This window comes from Adiantum capillus-veneris, chromosome 15 (genome assembly GCF_014529385.1).
Source record: "Adiantum capillus-veneris isolate H3 chromosome 15, ASM1452938v2, whole genome shotgun sequence".
Lineage (NCBI taxonomy): Eukaryota > Viridiplantae > Streptophyta > Polypodiopsida > Polypodiales > Pteridaceae > Adiantum > Adiantum capillus-veneris.
The window spans coordinates 158,302,809-158,317,197 of NC_140945.1; the positions used below are offsets into that span (position 1 = coordinate 158,302,809).

The 14,389-nt window shown below is 50.0% G+C and overlaps 1 protein-coding gene across 1 annotated transcript in view; it reads right to left on the reverse strand.

Annotated features, from left to right (window-relative positions):
- The window catches only part of LOC147441748 (metal transporter Nramp3.2-like), a 102,341-nt gene that overhangs the window by 8,109 nt on the left and 79,843 nt on the right, over positions 1–14,389 (reverse strand). The gene's annotated exons all lie outside the window — the stretch shown is intronic.

A 14,389-nucleotide genomic window follows, 5' to 3' on the forward strand; every position in this document is an offset into this window, starting at 1 on the left:
GACTTGTTTGAGTGCAAGAACTGAAAGACGGAATGACTGCAGCATTTTGGACTCATAAATCTCTATAGACAAGATTGCAATAAGGATTAGTTAATCGGGCATCCGTGAGTCCGGAATGGATCTAGATGCGATTACTAGATACGTTCCCGATTGATCATGGTCTGAAATTTAAAATGAATTTGTATGTGATTTGTCCTGTGATGTCAAGTGATGTCTTGTGATGTCCGGTGATGTGACTGTCATCTTGTACAAGTGCTAGATATGTCGTGTCTAGTGCGTCGGTACTAACACTCAGTGTCTACTAAGATAGTTTATGGCCTAGAAACGACATCTTGTCTGGGTAAGATTTGAGAATATACGGAGCTCGCTACTGCTGCACGCCCCCCCCTCCTGCGCCATCGCTGCCCCCCCCCCCCCGCCCGGCCCCGCGCTTTCCCCCACCCTCGTGCTGCCCAGCCTAGCCCCCGTGCTTCAGCCCACCCCGCCCCGCCCTGCCCGTTCGCCCCCCTTGCGCGTTTCTGCCTGCTGCCCTCGCCCCGCGCTATCCCCCAGCCCATCCGCTGCCCCCCCCCCCTTCTCTCGCCGCTTCCTCCCCCCCCCCCCCCCCCCCCCCCCCGCTGTCTCTTGAATTCACGCTCGTCGCCTTATCCATTTTCCCCTCCCCGTCCTCGTCGTTCTCGAAGGTTTCTACACTTGGCTCTACAACACTTTTTCTTCAAACAGTGCTCGGCGCGCTCGGTTGCAGAGTCTCTTCACCGTCGTTTCTTCGCCTCAGCAGTAACAGATGGAAGCTCCAGCTCCGCCACAGAGGGACTCATCCGAAGCCCCCTCGCTCGACCCCGCTGAGCCCACCATTCGACTTGCTCTTTCGCCGACAAAGCAAGCGAGCCTAGCAGCAAAGGTAGAGCGCTTGCAGGCGACTTTTGTCATCTACAAGATTCTCGGCACCCGACCTAGCAGAAGAGAGCTGCCTAACCTTCTCCAAGCCCGCCTTCTCGCGGAGGTGGGCAAGATCTTGGACGTACAGATACTCGGACGAGGTTACTATCAGATCGAGTTTGAGACCTCCGAGATGGCGTCCAAGGCCATCGCCATGAGTCCATTGACCATCCGAGCAGCGCGAGCCGACTTTCAACAGTGGAGACATGGTTTTGACCCTGCTTCGGATGTTCTAGTAGAGGAGGCAGACATTCCCATCTCCGTTTGCTTTCCGGGTTTGCCGAGGGAGTACTTACCACTTTTGTCCAGGATCGGCTCAGCCATTGGGACTGTCCTGGAGACACCTCGCACGGCAGCCTCAGTAGCTGCCAAGGCGGCTGGCATTCCCTTAGTTCCTGTTTTGGTCAAAGACACTCACATGCTCCCGAAGGTTATTCTTCTGCCTCGGGTGAGTGGGGGTTGGTTTATACAGAGTGTGGAGTATTCGGGGCTCCCGAACCAGTGCTTCATTTGTCAACAGATAAGCCATCTAGCGAAGGCCTGTCCACGGAGGAGGCCTCGACCTACACCACAGTCTCAGCCCCAGCCTGCAAGGGCTGGCCAACAGACACAGACAGAGATACAACGCACACATGCGGAGCCACCCTCTGAGCCTGGGGCTCCAACGGAGGAGGGATGGCAGCAAGTCCGTGGTCGACGACGACAGGGCCCACAGCGACAGCCTGGCACCCAAGAGTGGTCCTGAGGTGCCTACTCAGCAGCAGTGAGTTCCCACGAGGAACCGGTTTGGTCCTCTTGAGCAGGATGGGGTCCCTGCTCCAGCCCCCACCCCAGCTTCACCCTCGACAGCCCCCCCCCCCCCCCCCCCACCAGAGTTCCCTCCCTCTTCCTCATCCCTCCCCCCGCCTCCTGCTCCTGGCCTCTTCCTCCCGCCCCTCTACCTCTACCGGTCCCCCCTTCCCCTCTTCTCCACCGCTCCCCCCTGCTCCTTCTCCCCCCCCCCTCTCCCGCTCCAGTCCCACAGTAGCCCCAGGGGGCAAGGCCTTCTCCGGCTGCTAGGAGATCTCTTGGCAACGCCTTTGCCACGAGGCGCTTGGCGAGAGAGACGGCCTTTCTTGCGGCCCCCTCTACAGGTACAGACGTCCCCCCTTGCAGATATCCCTCGAGGTCTGACGAGCATTGACATCCGACGCCGATGGGATTTCTTCGACTACGACTTCACTCGTTTTCTCGGCGACCCGTCAGCCGACCACGAGGCAGCCTGCTTCAGGGTCCATGTTCTGTTTCTTGCAACTAGGGGGACAGAGGCCTTGGACTCAGCAGTTGACTTTTCCTTTCCGCTCTGCGGCAGGGACCAAACTAAGTGGACTCTCGACTCAGTGTTGGGATGGTTACACACAGGTCCTAGAGTTCTCTCACCACATGGGAGAACTAGGAGTGACAGACATGCTTACAACTCTATGGCCATTGGCCAAGTTTGTGGTGACACCTCCAAATTCAGCAGGATGTAGACACATTGTGGTTTACTTCTTTACCGATACACAGTGCTTGCCATGCTATGTATACATTCATGAGGACTCCTAGAGAGGAGGTTGCTTTACGTACGGATCGCTCTGCTTGGGCTTGGGCTTGGGCCAGGCACTCGATGCAGTCACGCCTATCTAGAGGACGTTCGGATGCGGATTACTCCCCATCCAAGCCAGCCTAGAAGATAGCCTGTCTAGCTGCTGCGGCAGCATCTGTTCTCTCTCGCTCCCCATGAGGGTCGTCTCATGGAACGTACAGGGACTAGGTGGCCCCAGTTTCAGCGTCAACGGGGCCGACTACGTCAAGAGCTTCAACGCTGCCTTGTGGGAGGAGAGATTGATCTCCTTATGCTTCAGGAGCACCATCTGTGTGAGAGCCGCATTAGACGTTGTGGTCAGCTCTTGCGTGGACAATATGACACCTTTTGGTCAGCTACTTTTGGACCTCGAGGCATCCAGGGTGGGGTATGTATGAATATTGCGGACTCTTTGCAGCAGGCCATTGTGGGCAGAGGACTCAGTGGATATGTCACAAAGTGATGACGTGGCTACGGACAACAGAAACCCTAATTTCTGTCAGAAACCCTAAAATTCTTGCAAAGCCTAATTTCTGCTAGAAACCCTAATTTTCGAAAATCACGGAGGCTGAATTTATAATAAAAATTTTATTTTTATTTTTTTTTTAATGATGAGCGACGCGAATCTTGCTTTTTCTCTATGCAATGAGAAAGAGAGAGAATGCTTTTGCTTTCAAGTTTTGACTCTCTGTGAAAGAGAGAGAGAGCAGTTGCTTTTGATTTGAAGCTTTTGGGGCTCTGCTTTTGGGCATCCCTTGTAACCTTTAAATTAGTGGTGAGGGCCTCACTTCTCAGAGCATCTGGACGCAGAGTCTGAGAGTGAATCCCGACCCACTCTCTTGTACTTTGAATTGATTAATACAAAAAGAAATACCGAAAGGGGCGCCAGTCTTTGGGGCCAATATCTCTAGGCACGGAACTCTGCCAGGCCAGTGTAAATCTATTGTGATCTGTGAATTGTTTTGAAGTGGTTATTTGGTGCTGTCGCGGTTGATTCTTGAATTAGAGTGTCCAAGTCTGTTACAGTGGTATCAGAGCACGGCCGATTTCTCTTCTACGGGAAATCCGATCCCCAAATTTGTTTTCCGCGGCACCTATGGCTTTAGACAATGATCAGTCGACTCCCTCTGCATCTGGAGATGCGGGCATGGATCACAACGAAGATTCCGGCACGAAGTATGGCCCGCCTAGGCCTACTCCAGCGGAGCAGCGAGAGATGGAGCGTCAAAAATTGATTAACGATGCAACAAAGATGATGCTCAATTTTGTCAAGGACCCGAAGATGGCAAAATATATGAGCCAGACCTCTTTGGAAGAGGTACAGACGGAGTGGCAAAGAACCACAGCACCACTCCCAAAACCCGCTCTCAAGAAACCTTCTGCCTCCAAGAAATATACGGAGAAGGAAATGGAGAACGTGATTGATGCACGGATTGCTCAGCTTTTCGACGTGCAAAAGAAAGGCAAAAAGCACGGCAAAAAGCAGAGGAAAGGCACTGACTTCCCGAGATATTTGGGTCGTCGGTCGACATTTGACAAGGCAAAGAGACAGAAGAAGCGTGTCAAGTTTGAAGGCTTACCCAGTTCTTCTTCTTCTTCTAGCTCTTCAGACTCAAGTGAAGAAGACAGAAAAAGCAAAAAGCGAAGCAACAAACAAAGCTTCGGAAAGGGCAAGAAAAAGGCAAAGAAGGCTACATCTCGCCCAGAGACTGACAGTTCTACTGAGGACTCGTCTATAGACAGCTCAGATTCCGATGACGGAAACTTTTCTGCGAACAAGAAGAATTTTTTTTACAAAGCTAACCAGTGTGACTTTCTCGAAGATAAAAGCAAGAAAGTCCGAGAGTTTATGGAAGGTGGCCACTCGATCAAGTTTGATACTTTTTCAAGATACTCAGATGCTTCGAAGTCCTTGTCTTTTATACAGCAGTTTGACATCGCTTTCGCGGGAGGACGCTATTCAGAGCACTCCAAGATTCGGAGAGCTGCCTCTTACTTTAAGAGGAATGCTCGTACTTGGTGGACCATGCTTCTTTTAAACAAGACTGCGCCAGTTAAATGGCTGAAATTTAAGCTCTTTATTTCTTCTTGGTTGACGCAAGAATATGAACGAGATGTACGAGCTGCTTGGACCATCTTCGGATGACCAAGAAAGATACAATCAATGCTTACTGTGAAAGATTCTGGAGCTCTTTTCTACCCGCCTCTTCATTCAAGAAGATCTCGTTCAGAGAACAGATTGAGCGGTTTACCTTGGTCTACCTACAGAGATCCGAGATCACTGCTTGGAACAGAAGTCAGCTTCTATTCAAGAGTTCATGAGTCATGTGAAGCGGGGCTTTGCCATTCACTCTGGCAGTCTGCCTACCCCACAGATGAGGCCATGACGCAACGAGCCGAACAGACTTCTGGGAATGAAAGTAGAAAGAAAAAGAGCAACCCAAAGAAAAAGGATGCACGACCCAAGCTTACTCCTGAGGAGAGAGCTCGCTTCATCAGAGAGGGGAAGTGCTTTGGATGCGGGGAACATGGACATATTTCCGCGAAGTGCCCTGATACGGCACAGAAAGAACAGCATGATAAAAACGACGACAGGTCTGAGAGTTCGAGAGCAGCTGAGGAATGTGGCAGAAAAGGCAGATAGAAAAGTAGAACTGGTACCACATGGCGTGGGACCTGCACCGAATCTAATGAATGAAAGTACAAACTTTGCCGCTTTCGGGGCAAAGCGAAGGATCAGGAAGCTCTTTTGAAGGAGCCAAGGCCAACTTCTTTTCACTTGGAATTGGCGGCTCGATTTGGAACTACGCCCGACAGACTGACGCCACGGGCGGAGGTAGTTCGACTGGCACCCGGATGGGATGTTGCCATTACACCGAGCATTGGCAAACTTCGTTTGCAATGACAGGGGTGTTCAGGGCACGCGAGTGACGTTCTACTCAGGATCCCTTGGTACCACAAGAACTACGCCGTGGTTGACTACCAGGCCAAGAAAGTGACTTTGATAAATGAAAGGGCTTAGAGATTGTACTTGATGAACTTCAGTTTCTTACTCATTCTTTTGGGAGAGAACTGAACGACGGATAAAGGTTGAATTTGTTTTGACCTGATCAAAAGAACGCCAAGATTTTTCTCCACACTCATGCCGATTGCTTTTAAGAGGGCCTGAAGATCAAACCATTGATCTGATACCTGGAAGCACGCCACCGAATCGGCCACCTTACCGTGTGAGCCGAGTACAGAATGAAAAGATTATGAACCCAGTGAAAGACCTCTTGGAAAAGGGTCTTGTCCAGCCTAGTACTTCACCGTATTGCTCTCCAGTGTTGTTGGTTTTGAAGAAAGACGGATCTTGGAGAATCTGCATCGATTATAGCACTCTCAACGAAATCACCATCAAGAATAGATTTCCGATTCCTAGGATCGATGATATACTCGACAGGTTACAGGGATCCTCGTGCTTTAGCAGGATTGACTTGAAGAGTGGATATCATCAGATCAGGATAGCGCCACGAGATGTCTACAAGACAGCTTTTCGGACGACTTTTGGGTTATTTGAGTTTTTGGTGATGCCTTTTGGCTTAACCAATGCTCCTGCGACATTTAACCGGATGATGGACAGGATTTTTCGAGAGTACAGGCTATTTGTTGGCACTTTCTTTCACGACATCATTGTTTTCTACAAGAATGAGGCAGAACACAGAGATCATATGCTTCAAAGATACATTTTTTTTGGGAAACTGTCTCAGCAACAAGAGCGCAAATGGACCCGGCCAAGATAGAGACTATCCGTGATTGGCCCGATTTGAAGAATGTCCATGAAGTTAGAAGCTTCTTGGGACTTTTTTCGTACTACAGGCGGTTCATACGAAAGTTTGCAGAGGTTGCTTCCCCTTTGCAGAAAGGAGTCCCTTTCTCGTGGGGATCCACAGAAGTGACTGCCTTTCAGACATTGAAAGAGAGATTGACTACGGGACCAGTTTTGACTTTGCCGGACTTGCAAAAGTCATTTGAAGTATATTGTGATGCTTGTGGTCGTAGTCTGGGTGCGGTCTTGATGCAAGAAGGCCATGTCATTGCTTACGAGAGCCGATTGTTCTCTAGGCCGGAGATGACAGCACAGATATATGAGAAAGAGCTTTTGGCAGTGATCCATGCTCTTACTCAGTGGCGGCACTACCTACTCGGAGCAGATTTTACTGTCTGTACAGACAGTCAGAGTTTGCGCTACTTCTTGTCACAGAAGCAGCTTTCGGAAAAGCAGATGCGGTGGGCGAACATCTTGCCACAGTTTCACTTCCAGATTGTCCATGAGCAAGGACAAAAGAATGTGGTGGCAGAACCTTTGTCTCGGAAGCCGTTGGATCTGGCTATTTCCGCGATACATCATAGGAGCTTTGAGGATATGGTCGATCAGTATGCCACAGATACAGATTTTGCAGATATTCACACAGATACGAGATGGGGAGACAGTAGCTGGATACTCCCTTCGAGAAGGCTACTTGATGAAAAAGACTATGTTGTGCATTACACAGCCATTGAGCGAAAAGGTTATGACTGAATGCCACTGTCCACCTTTTACGGGTCACCGCGGCATTGCTACCACCATGAAAGGGGTAGAGAGATACTTCTTTTGGCCGTGACTCAAAAAGGACGTGGAAGAGTTGTGCGCAGTATGCCAGAAGGTCAAGTTTGACAAGCATAAGGCACAAGGATTGTTACACCCTTTACCCATACTCACTCGCCCTTGGGAAAGTATTCAAATGGATTTCATTTTTGATCTCCCGATTACACAGAATGATCACGATGATTTTTCAATTACATGGCACGTCTGAGACGATTGTCTCCGACAGAGACCCCAGATTTATGAGTTTGTTTTGGAAGGCAATTTGGGAGAACATTGGCATGCGGTTGCACTTCTCGTCATCGTTCCACTTGCAGATTGACGGGCAATCTGAGATTGCCAATTCAATGGTTTTAGATTTATTGAAGTCTTGTATCTCGGATCAGAAGACTCAATGGGAAAAGAACTTACCTTTGGTGGAATTTACCTACAATAACACGATACACTCTTCGACGGGGAAGACGCCATGTGAGATTGTTGAAAGTGTTGTGAAGGTTCCATCCTTCCTGAGCACGAAAGATTAGATATTTGAAGCGGATGAATATTCGCGAGATTTGGATACGGCTTTTGCCAAGGTTCGCGAGACTTTGCAAGAGTCTCAAGAACGACAGAAAAAGGCAGCGGATCACCATCGTCGCGACTTGAAATTGAAGGAGGATGATTGGGTGCTCTTACGTTTTGAGAAGGTACGCCTACGAAAGAAAAAGGGAAAGGAGAGGCTTTTTCCAAAGCTTAGTATGCGATACTACAGACCTTTCCAGATCACTAACAAGATAAATGATGTCTCCTTCCGATTGAAACTGCCAGATACTTGGAGGATTCACAATGCATTGAATGTGAGTCTCTTGAAACCTGTTAAGGGTGATGTGCCTGATGATGGGGAGCCTGATGAGCAACCCGAAGTGGAAGAAAACGAGGAGATCCTTGTTCCTGAACAGATTTTGGCACATAAAGATACGAAGAAACGTAAAGTCCAAAGGCGGTTCTTGGTTAATTTCAAGAACTTTCCTGCATTTGATGCGAAGTGGATGGAGGAGGACCTAGCAGATACTCCTCGGATTGTGAAACTTTACCTCGATGTTTTGGTTTAGCAAAGTCTACTCCAAACGGAACCCAAAAATTCAGCTTGGCCGAAGATCTGGTGCAATGGGATGCACAAGAGGGGAGTTACTCCGCTCCTTTGTCAACAGATGCCTCGATTTTGATGCTAAAGTCACTGATGTCTCTTTGAGCTTCAGGGATACTGAGAGCTGACAATATTCTGCTGGATGACTTTATGAAATGGAATTCCTGATAATGATACTGATTTGTTTCTTCACTTCTTTTGAGTGCAGGAACTGATAGACGAAATGACTGCAGTATTTTGGTCTGATTAATCTCGAATAAACATGGTTGCAATAGGGGTTAGTCAATCGGACATCGATGAGGTCCCGATTGGACCTAGATGTGATTGCTAGCTACATTGCCGATAAATCATGCTCTAAGATCCGAATGAATGTTGAATGTCATGTGATGTCTTGTGATGTCTTGTGATGTCTGGTGATGTCCTGTGATGTCGTGTGATGTGACTGTCGATTTTGTACATGTGCTAGATGTGTGTTCCTAGTACGTAGGTACTAACAGTCAGTGTCTGCTAAGACGGTTTATGGCTTTTGTGGGTTTTGCAGGCGTAATCGCGGTCGATTACAATGCTTTCAAGAGGGGGGTATGTCACAAAGTGATGACGTGGCTACGGACAGCAGAAACCCTAATTTTCAAAAATCGTGGAGGCTGAATTTATAATTTTTAAAAAAAATAAATAAAAATGATGAGCGACACGAATCTTGCTTTTTCTCTATGCAATGAGAAAGAGAGAGAGAATGCTTTTGCTTTCAAGTTTTGACTCTCTGTGAGAGAGAGAGAGAGCAGTTGCTTTTGATTTGAAGCTTTTGGGGCTCTGCTTTTGGACATCCCTTGTAACCTTTAAATTAGTGGTGAGGGCCTCACTTCTCAGAGCATCTGGACGCAGAGTCTGAGAGTGAATCCCGACCCACTCTCTTGTACTTTGAATTGATTAATACAAAAAGAAATACCGAAACGGGCGCCAGTCTTTGGGGCCAATATCTCTAGGCACGGACTCCGCCGGGCCAATGTAAATCTATTGTGATCTGTGAATTGTTTTGAAGTGGTTATTTGGCACTGTCGCGGTTGATTCTTGACTTGGAGTGTCCAAGTTTGTTAACAGGATACTACAAGTTCAAGGTTGCATAGTGGGCTTCCTGAACATCTATGCGCCCAATGTGGCGAGTGCTCGAGCAGTGTTTTGGTCACAGATAGTTGAGTCTTTGCTGCATGCAGAACACTGGTGCATAGGAGGGGACTTCGACATGTTGGAGGACTCTTCTGACAGGATTAGTGGTAGCCATGCTACTATGCATGGAGTTGAGCTGGCAGCTTGGGAGAGGTTTTGTATGACTCTGAGGGTCTCGGATGTTTGACAGCACTCTGCTTTGTGAGGCCCCCCGACAGCCTTGCCTTATCGCGTTCGGACCGCAGAGTGGGAGGAGTGAATCTATCGCGGATAGATCCCTTCTACACTAGTGACCACTTCAGTGACTTGGGAGGGACAGTGGGCATTCTGGCAGGGAGTTCCTTCTCGGACCATGCACCAGTGATCCTCACACTGGCAGACAGGCAGAGGAGTGGGAGCATGATGCTTCACATCCCAAAGAGGGTCTTGTTGAACTAAGCACTCAGAGAGCGGGTAGAGGCTCTCTGGACAGAGAGCTTAGACAGGCAAGATTCTCATGCTGACAGAGTGGCCTCAGGCCTAGCTCAGATCAGCCGTTTCTTCTCCGAGAGTCTCAGGCTCACCGGGCTGCAGTGAGAGAGGAGGAGCAACGTCTCAGACGGGGCATTGCTTCGCTACAGAGGATGCAGAAGCAGCATCCAGACAGTCCTTGGTTGGAGGAGCAGCTACAGCAGGCTCGTCAGGAGCTTGTTAGCACAAAGGAGAGGCGACATGAGTTTGCTTTCCACTGACAGGCACCTCAGTGGACCCAGGTGGACGACAGAGTGACGGGTGCTTTCTTTGAGACAGTGGAACCTCGGCATTCACATGCCAAGGTCAGTCAGTTGAGGAGGCCCGACAGGTCAGTTGGTTCTGAGCCCGAGGATATGTGTGCAGTTGCTACTGACTTTTACCGTGAGTTACTGTCTGCAGAGCCCCAGTCAGAGCGTCAGGATGCATGCAGGGAGCAGGTTTGGGCACAGATACCTTGTCTTGTGACTCGGGAGATGCGTCAGAGGCTTGAGCTACCACTTCAGCTTGAGGAGCTACACACAGCTCTTAGGGCCCTCCCCCGTGGTAGCTGTCCGGGTGAGGATGGGCTGACTCCCAGTTTTTTCTTGGAGTACTGGGACCTGCTTGGCCCAGATCTCTGTAGTGCTTTTCAATACATTTTGCACAGGGGTAATGCCTGATAGCATGTGTGAGGGCCTGATCTACCTCATCCCCAAGGAGGGTGGCACCTTGGATGAGATTCGACAATGGCGCCCCATCACCATCCTCAACTCAGCCTACAAAATTCTTGCCAAGGCTCTGAGTTTGAGGATTCAGCCACTTCTAGAGAGCCTTATACATGGGACTCAGACAGGTTTTGTCAAGGAACGCAGTATCCCTGACAACATCCTTACTTTTTGGGAGGCTTCTGCCCTGGCACGGCTCCGTGGTGAGGACCTAGTGATTCTTCTTCTCGATTTTGAGAAGGCATACGATAGAGTTGACTAGGACTTTCTAGAGGGCACTCTACGCAGGATGGGCTTCTCAGATGCTTGCATCAGAGGGGTGTCAACTTTGTACAAACACGCTCACAGTCAGGTACTTTTGGCGAGAGGTAGAGGTGATTGCTTCATTCTCACACGTTCGGTCAGACAGGACTGTCCTCTTGCCCCCTTCCTCTTTCTGTTCTATGCGGAGGCGATGAGCAGGTTTTTGGTGTCGCAGCAGGTTGGTCTACGGGGCTTAGCACTCCCTATTCGGGGAGATGAGCTTCTGGACGCTGAGTTTGCCGACGACTCAGCCTTGTACTTAGAGGGCCAGGAGACCAACCTTCATAGGTGTGAGCAGGCTCTGGAGACCTGCTGTGCATCGAGCGCACTGATCAACTGGAGAAAGACAGTGGCTTTCTCGGTTGGTAGTGCTCCTGTACCCGATTGGATGCGAGGAGAGGGTTTTAGGTGGATTCCCCCAGGGACTGCAGTTCGGTACTTGGGATGTCAGGTTGGTTTGGACTTGTCTCCCGAGCAGTAGATTGCTCCCCTTCTCTTGTCTATCAGGAGACAGTTGTTACACTAGAGCTCAGCATGACTTTCTTTGGCTGGCAGAGTAGTAGTGGCCAACTAGGTGTTGTTGGCGACTATGTGGTACATCACTTCTTGCTGGATCTTCTCGAGTTCTTGTATCAGCCAGGTAGAGAGGCTGATGAGGAACTTCCTTTGGTCAGGACCTGAGACTCAGATAGCCCGAGCCAAGGTGGCTTGGTTGGTCATCACGCTTCCTTGTTCACAGGGAGGGCTTGGGATCATTGACCCAGCACAGCAAAGCAGAGCCCTTCTTGGGAAGTTCATCGTCAGAGGACTTCTTCCAGGTGAGGAGCCCTGGAAGGAGTTCTTGCTACAGCGGCTTTGTGCTAGGGTTTGAGCAGAGTTGGTTTGAGCAGGAGAATGGAGAACCGCTGTAGCAAGAATCTGCTTTGCTCTTGGGAGCTCTTGCGGCAAGGCCTGGAGAAGAGACAGCCCACTTGCACGGAGGAGCGCCTACGGCAGCCCCTTGTCTTGGTTAGCACTCAGAGAGGCCACTTGGTTGGTAGTCGGCCTCATGGTTCCTGGGGTTCCATGGCAGCGGGTCCAGCGCGCTCTCTAGGTGACTGGTTAGAGTTCACAGGCTTGTCAGAGGAGGTGCAGGGTTTCAAGCTACAGGGCATGAGAGGGGTGCAGAGCATGTGCCAGGACATCTCAGAGGCAGTTCCAACTGAGTGGCTCACGCCTCTCGAACCAGTAGCACCCAGGTGGATGGGAGCCTTCACACGACTGGAGGTTCTCATCTCTATCAGGGCATGCTCAGAGACTGTTCCCTTCCATTTCTTCGAGCTTCAAGGTGGGGGACGCCTATAGCGAGTTGCAGTAGAGGCCCCGCAGGTGGCAGAGTGTTGTTTTCAGAGGATCCGAGTAGTGGGCATCTGTGGGAGGACTTGTCATAGATCCTAACCCAGCAGCTCTTGAGACTGGACACTGGAGGCTGTGGGCTTGGGAGTGTTGTCCCTGACACGAGTACAGTGGGATCCTGGTGAGTGGCTTTGGAGGGACCCTTTCTCTTCTGCAAACCACCCAGAAGTCCCTTTCTTTCAGTACATTGTTCGACTGGGACGTCATATACTAGCAGCATAGAGAGAGGCCCGCCCCGCTGCAGCACCTCTTTGGCAGGAGGAGGGTCTCACAGCTGAGTTCCTGGCAGCTTCTGGGTGAGGTTGTGGGACTCCAGACAACCAAGGTGAGACACCTTGTTTCAGTGGGCTGGTCGCACACAGAGCTACAGCAGTTGGGAGCTGGCTAGTGCATAGTGGTCTCTCGGCCGCATGTGCAGCTTGTGACCATCTTGTGGAGAGTCAGCGTCACTGTCTCTGGGACTATCCCTATGCCCAGTAGGTGTGGCTACGAGTTCTTCGACTGATGCCTGCTCTCTGCACGGCTCGACACTACACTTGGGGAGCAGTGGCTTGGTCCACCCTCACGGGCCCGGCACTTCAGTTTGAGCTATCTTCCATCAGCAGGATGATAGTGATGCAGGAGGCGCGACCTACACTCCAGGCTGCTAACAGAGCTTACTCCACAGGAGGGGGGCAGTGAGAGAGAGGAGTGTTGGGAGCTCATAAGTGGCCTGACACTCTGGTTCATCTGGCGGGCCCACTGCTTCCACATCTTTGAGGCTCTCCTTGTGCCACCAGCAGAGACTGTTTGCGATTTTTGGCTAGAGCTGATCCATATTCTCAGAGGACAGCTTGAGGGACTACAGGGCAGCTCCGACCGAATGCGGGAGTGCAGAGAGGCTTTCCTGCGACTCTGGCGTCCTGGGCCTTTTTACACCATGGTCGAGGGGGTACTCCGATGGCACTACCGACCACCTGTGTGGCTTTTCCCTCCCCCCATTTCTTGATTTAGCCCCATTGTACATATACCTAGATAAATCCAGGATAAGCCCAGATTCACCCTCGAAGGAAAGTGCAAGGTATAGACCCACGGTAGTCACCCACAAGACAATATAACCATCAGCTCCATCATGCATAGTATTGACTAAATACCACGACATCCCCACTAACGTCGTAAGTGCCCAATAGTGGGTGTAGAACTAGGTACTAACATGCTCCCCGACACAACACACACCACACGCACACACACATGAGCATACATCAACACAAAGTTCAGTGTGCTGAGTTTCTGTCATGGCTCTGGAGATCAAGGGCAGACTCAGCCATAATGAAGCCTAGCCCCATTACATTGGGAGAGTCTCCCATCATAGTTGTTGTAGGCCTCTCTTGAAGAGGTGGTTGTAGCCCTATGGGCAGTTTTAGTAACTAATAGAAGGATCTTTTTCTCGGAAAAGAAAAAAGATAGTTTATGGCCTCTGTCTGTTTTGCAGGCAGTGATTACAATTCTTTCAATAGGAGGGTATGTCACAAGCTGGTGACGTGGCAAGCCCCCTGACACACACACACATTCTACTGACGTGGCAGCAGCCCATGAAATGCACCGACAGGCTGATGTGGCAAACTATACGGACCCCCCAAATTGCGCTGATTGCTGACGTGGCAGATTTCCACAAAACGCACTGAGTTGCTGACATGGCAGTACAAACAGACTTTCGGAAATTACATTGGCTGATTTTGGCAGCCTTTGGGTTACATTTGCTTTTGGGTTTAAGAAGCTTTTGAGTTTAAACTTTTGGGTCTCTGCTTTTGGGCATCCCTTGTAAGAATAAATAAGTCTTTTGGGCCTCATTACTTAGAGCACCTGGACGCATAGTCTGAGTGTGAGTTCTCGAGGACTCTCTTGTACTTTGCACACAGATTAATATAAAAAGAAATACCGAAAGGGGCGCCAGTCTTTGGGGCCAATACCTCTTGGAACAGAACTATGCCGGGCCATGTCGTCTTTTGTGAACTGTTTAGAGTGAATCTCTGCTGTGT